Source organism: Bubalus bubalis, chromosome 10 (assembly GCF_019923935.1).
Source record: "Bubalus bubalis isolate 160015118507 breed Murrah chromosome 10, NDDB_SH_1, whole genome shotgun sequence".
Lineage (NCBI taxonomy): Eukaryota > Metazoa > Chordata > Mammalia > Artiodactyla > Bovidae > Bubalus > Bubalus bubalis.
Genome location: NC_059166.1, coordinates 9,799,893 through 9,805,454, shown reverse-complemented (window position 1 = coordinate 9,805,454; position 5,562 = coordinate 9,799,893). Strand labels below are relative to the sequence as shown.

General features: G+C 48.7%; 1 long non-coding RNA gene across 1 annotated transcript; it reads left to right on the top strand.

Annotated features, from left to right (window-relative positions):
• On the top strand, nucleotides 1-5,219 carry LOC123327636. The gene is made up of 3 exons (XR_006542262.1): nucleotides 1-1,233; nucleotides 4,149-4,666; nucleotides 5,089-5,219. It is a non-coding gene; the product is annotated as an uncharacterized LOC123327636 (long non-coding RNA).
• The last annotated feature ends 343 nt before the right edge of the window (nucleotides 5,220-5,562 follow it).

Genomic DNA, 5,562 nt, shown 5'->3' with positions numbered 1-5,562 from the left:
AAGAGACCCAAGCACTTCGAGCTGAGTAGAAGAGCAGTGCTTTATTCTAAAAGGAGAGCAGATCTGTTTCTTTTCTAAAACTTAAAAAAAAAAAAAAAAAACCCACAGAGTGTATGTTTTTTAACCCACAGTAACCAGATGAACTACATTCAATTCTCAGTGTTTTATAGAAAATCCATTGAGCATACAGATAATCCACAAGAAAACATCAGAAGCCATTTGACAGTAGACTCGATTCTGATCTGCAGTGGTGAGAAAGGAAGAAAATGCATTTGAGGGGACTGGGTTACCCACGAAGCAAGGACTGGGCCTCAAGTCATCCCAAGCTGAAAACCCTTTTCTAAGTGAGACTCGGGTGCACACTTGGAGAGAATCAAGCGCTGACAGGTCCTCTCAATTCACAGAACTGGGACATCCCTGACACACATACCATGGTGATAAGCAGTGAAACTCTCATGTAAGTATCTTGGGTTTTTAACTTTTTGTTCTAAGGTAAGGCATAAAGGAAAAAGATGCCCAAGCAGTGTGGTCACAGAGTGCTTGTAATTGGCTATGAGCATCTTAGTCCTCAGAACTTCCCAGCCGCGCCCCAGGAAGCCCCTTTTTGCTTCTCAGCTCACTCGGTCCCAGGCTCAGACTCAGGGGAATCTTGTTCAAGGGTCCTGTGGTGGCAGGAAGTCACTTTAAAGGCCACCTAACACAGTGTTTCTCACTGCAGGTTGGGGTCCACAAGCAGGTCATGGAATAAGTTTAGTGGATCTGAAACTGTGGGTAAGCCTCAGGAAAATCCATTCTAACTGTATCCTGCCTGCACTGATCAAGGTCACTTTAATTGTTGCTACAGAAGATGCACTTGCATGTTCTTCAAGTAGCACGTGGTCCTAAACAATATAATGTTTGCCTGAGTCCTTTCCCAGTTACTTGGTGTCAGCTGCGTCTAGTTCGAGCTGAGCTGGTTAGGATTGGTTAGGACCGCCCACCCTCCAACTGGGCATGCGCGAGTGACCCCTTGATAACCTTGTAATGTCAGAGGTCCCGTAGCTTGGTTACACCTGCCCAGGATGACAATTACTGCACGTTTTTCCAATCACCTTTCCCCACGCTCCCCACCTTCCCCACGCCTCAGACCACCCTGCCGCTTTATGCTCCATCGCATAAATATCCCCGTCCCTTTGTTTTCAGAGACATCCATCTGAGGTCTGTTCCCTGTCTCTGCACTTGGCTGCCTTTTGAGTAAGCCCTCTCTTTGTTGCTAAACCTTGGCATCTCAGGGGTTTAGCTTGCTGTGGGTGGGGCAAAACAAACCTGGTTCGAGAAGAGATCCAGACTCAGATTCTTTTTAGGTGGAACAGACAAGACTAGAAGGGTAGACTAGGAAGTGTCAAATTGCTTTGCCTGTAACAAGAATAGACGCTGTACTGGATCTGGGTCTATACACTGATACAAATATTTTCTTACCATTGGCCCCATAAAGACTCCACAAACCTACCATGTCTCCCCCCAACAGGACACAGCCCCTAAAAGTCTGTGTTGCCGACACTGCAGGCCTTTCTCATGGAGCAAAGGTATTAAAATTATGACCATGATAGGGATCACAAACATTTTAGCAAACCTTTTATTAAATTATGTTAACTGACAAAGAACAAGATGCTGAGGGCAAGTAAGTTTTAGTCAGAAAAACCTGGCAAGATAAACTGTTTTGGAGGTATAAGACATTAGGGATTTGGGAGTTTTCAGAAGGAAAACATTTAAAAAATAAATCTGGAGCAACTGTAAATAACATAATGCTGATTCTACAAGCCTTTATACAGCTAGGCTAATTTGTTAGCTTAAAAAACATGCACAAAAACATTACATATACCTTGGTTTGCTCTTAATAACTGTCAAGCTTAACATTTAGAAATAAAAAAGATAAGGGGAGATAAAGGCAGTAATTTGGGGTTTTTTTCTTCACAGTTTTCTAAAGTAAAGGATAAAAAATCCTCTTTTATAAAAATTAATTGTTGCTTAAAATATTAAGAGGTGTTGCAGGCCTTGGCATTTTAAGATGTCAGCTGAGATGAAGAAGTAGAGGGGCCTGGATTCGGGCAGACCCCGAGCTTGGGCAGAGGGAGGTGTCTCTGCAGCCATGAGCCCAGGGTCCCGTGTTGGTTCCCTTGATGCCATGTTTTGAGAAGCACACCTCTCTTCCTCCTGTTGCTGAAACATGGCGGCTTGCTTGGCTGTAAACTGATGGCTGGGCCGCACTCAGTAGATGACAACTCAGAACCTCGCAGGGCGCACGTGGAGAAGACCTACGTGTCACCTGTGTGGTCTGCTCACATAAGGGACTGCTCTAATTCTGCAGATCTCCTTTGAGAACTGAAAACTTCTGTCGTAAAGGTCGCATTGCCAACAAGGAACAGGAAACACACAGAGCCGTAAAAGCAGGTGAGGCAGGAATGCACTGGGCATTTTCAGAACTCCCCACGAAGGAGAGAAGTGGCCTCCCTCAGCTTGGTTCAGTATAACCACCTCCCATCATCCCTCTGCCCAACGCTAATGGCAGCCAGCCGAGCCGGAGGTGCTGCTGCTGTTGCTCAGTCGCTTGGTTGTGTCCAGCTCCCTGCGACCCCATGGACTGCAGCACGCCAGGCCTCCCTGTCCTTCACTAGCTTCCAAAATTTGCTCAAACTCGTGTCCACTGAGTCAATGATGCCATCCAACCATCTCATCCTCTATCATCCCCTTCTCCTCCTGCCCTCAGTCTTTCCCAGCAGCAGGGTCTTCTCCAATGAGTCAGCTTTTCACAGCAGGTGGCCAAAGTTTTGGAGCTTCACCATCAGTCCTGCCAATGAATATTCAGGGTTGATTTCCTTTAGGATTGACTGGTTTGATGTCCTTGCTGTCCAAGGGACTCACAAGAATCTTCTCCGGCACCACAGTTCAGAAACATCAGTTCTTTGGCTCTCAGATTTCTTCATGGTCTAGGTGCTCGAGCCCCTTTAAAGAGGCACATTTCAAATTTCAGGGAGCATTAGAGTCACCTGGAGGGCTGGGCAGAACACAGCTTGCTGGGCTCAACCGCAGAGTTTCCGACTCAGTGGGTCTGGGGTGGGGCCGGAGGCTATGCATTTCTAGTAAATTTCCAGGTGATGTTGATGCTCTGACTCGGGATCACACTTTTAGAACCATGATGGGAAAATCTGGCTGGTTGGTCTGTTTCTGGGGAAGGGGAGAGGGACGCCAGGAATCAGAGTGATGGAGAGTCCACAGGAGAGAAGGAACCAAAGAGGCCGGGCTCCTACGGCACTCACAGCCACCACCAACGCAATTTCCAGCAAGGTGCCACTTTGCTGAGATGGTGTCTTCACGGATCAGGCATCAACAGGTGCTGGGTGAGCAGGACTTACACTTCACAGTCACGTCTTTGTGCCCCACTCATTCCGGGAAGAATTCACAGCCACATCAAAGATGATCTACAGGGTGGAAAACAAAGTGGTTTCCTGCTGATTCTTTGTTGTGCCAGCACCCTCCACCCCTTGAGTCTGTGGCCCCTTGAGGGGGTCCTCGAAGAGCCCAGAAGACAGAAGTCAATCCTTACCCTGGAGCTTCTACACAGACTTTGGTAGGGCCAGGCAGAGACAATCATTTGAAGAAAAAGACCCTTTGAGTCTGGGTGTAAACAAAGGTTTGGGAGGATAGCAACTGGCTATTTTCCTCCACAATGAAAAGAGTTTAGAATTCTGTCTGGACTAACACAGGAGATTTTTGAGCAGTGGAGGACAACCCTTGGTGGGGTCTCAGCATGGAAAGCTTGCCTCTGCCCGTGACTTTTGGGGGAAATCTGAGGGCAGAGGTGACCGAGACCTCGCTCCTTGGGTCACATCTAAGGAGAGAGTTGGTCTCTGCCAGCCAGCATTAAAGCAGCGAGCAGAAATCTCAGTTCATTTCAATCGCTCAGTTGTGTCTAACTCTTTGCAACCCCATGGACTGCAGCACGCCAGGCCTCCCTGTCCATCACCAACTTCCAGAGCTTGCTCAGGCTCATGTCCATCGCATCGGTGATGCCATCTGACTCTCTCATCCTCTGTCATCCCCTTCTCCTCCCATCTTCAATCTTTCCCAGCATCATGGTCTTTTTCTAATGAGTCGGTTTTTCACATCAGGTGGCCAAAGTATTGGAGTTTCAGCTTCAGCAGTGGGTCTGTAAAAGCAGCAAGATAGAGAGACGCCCAGCCCCTCACCCCACAGCCCCACAGAAACAGACTGGATCAGCCAGGTGTGTCCAGCACCCCCAGCCAGGTGGAACACCTGTGCATGGATGAGAGAAAGGACCTCAAGACCCATGACTTCCATCTGTTGGGGAAATTCCTGAGAACCTGGATATCATAGGAAGACAGTGCTTTACCACCAAAAGCCACAGATTTTTCTAAGCAAACACACAGATCTGTCACGTTTATGGTGTGAAAATGGCACTAGGCTGGAGTGGTGCTCCATGGAGTCAGGTGGATGGCCGTGAGTGGATGCGGCTGGAAGCCAGGGCTGCAGCCTTACTGCTGCTGATGGAGACCCAGAGGACGCGTCAAGAGGGGGTCACATCTCCTCAGAGGCATGATCCGGGACCAGAAGCTTGGTCCCAAAGGACACCTCGACTGAAACCAGGCAGGCTGTAGAGAAGACCCAGGTGCTTTTAGTTTTGTAGCTGGTGGCAGGGCTCAAAGTCAGAAATTCACTCTTTTACACCCTGGTGTGTGACTATGGCTTTTGTACCACCACAGACAGGTGCTTGGGTTCCCACCCACGTGGAGTGTCTGCCTCACTGGTCTCCAGGACAACCCAGGGAGGAATTGGCTGCCTATCTGCACCCCCTGCCTCCTGGTCATTTTCTGTGACTCCAGTCTCTCCCCTTCACACACGCTGTCTCTCAAGCTTGGTCCCTGGGCTCAGAACCCCACTCCAATAGCTCGAATCACTGTCTCTAAAACACCCCCTCCATCCACCTCCAGCCCCTTAGCCTACTATTTAAATTTTTCATTGCTGCTTTTGCTTCCTGAAATTGCATTATATGTGATGTTGAAGTTGTTTATATCCTGTTTCCCTCAATAGAACATAAATTCCATAAAAACAGGCTTCCCAGGTGGCTCAGCGGTAAAGAACCTGCTTGCAAGGCAGAAGACACAGGAGACGCAGGTTTGATCCCTGAGTTGGGAAGATCCCTTGGAAGAGGAAATGGCAACCCACTCCAGTATCCTTGCCTGGAAAATCCCATGGGCAGAGGAGCCTGGTGGGCTACAGTCCATGGGGTCGCAAGGAGTCGGACACGCCTGAGCAACTGAGCGTGCACTGTCTTGCCCATTACTGTGTACCTACTGCCTGGAGTAGTGCCTAATGTGTAGTAGGCACTCAGTGTTTTTAGATGGAGGAAGGGTCTTCACGCAGAGGAAATCCCACGTCACAGCCACAGGAGCACACCCCACCCCCAAAAGCCTGTCCTTCAGAGGCTGCACTCGCTGTGTTTGTCCTGGAGGCCTTTGCTCTGACTTCAGAAGATGTGTAATTCCCCTACTGACTTCAGGTGAG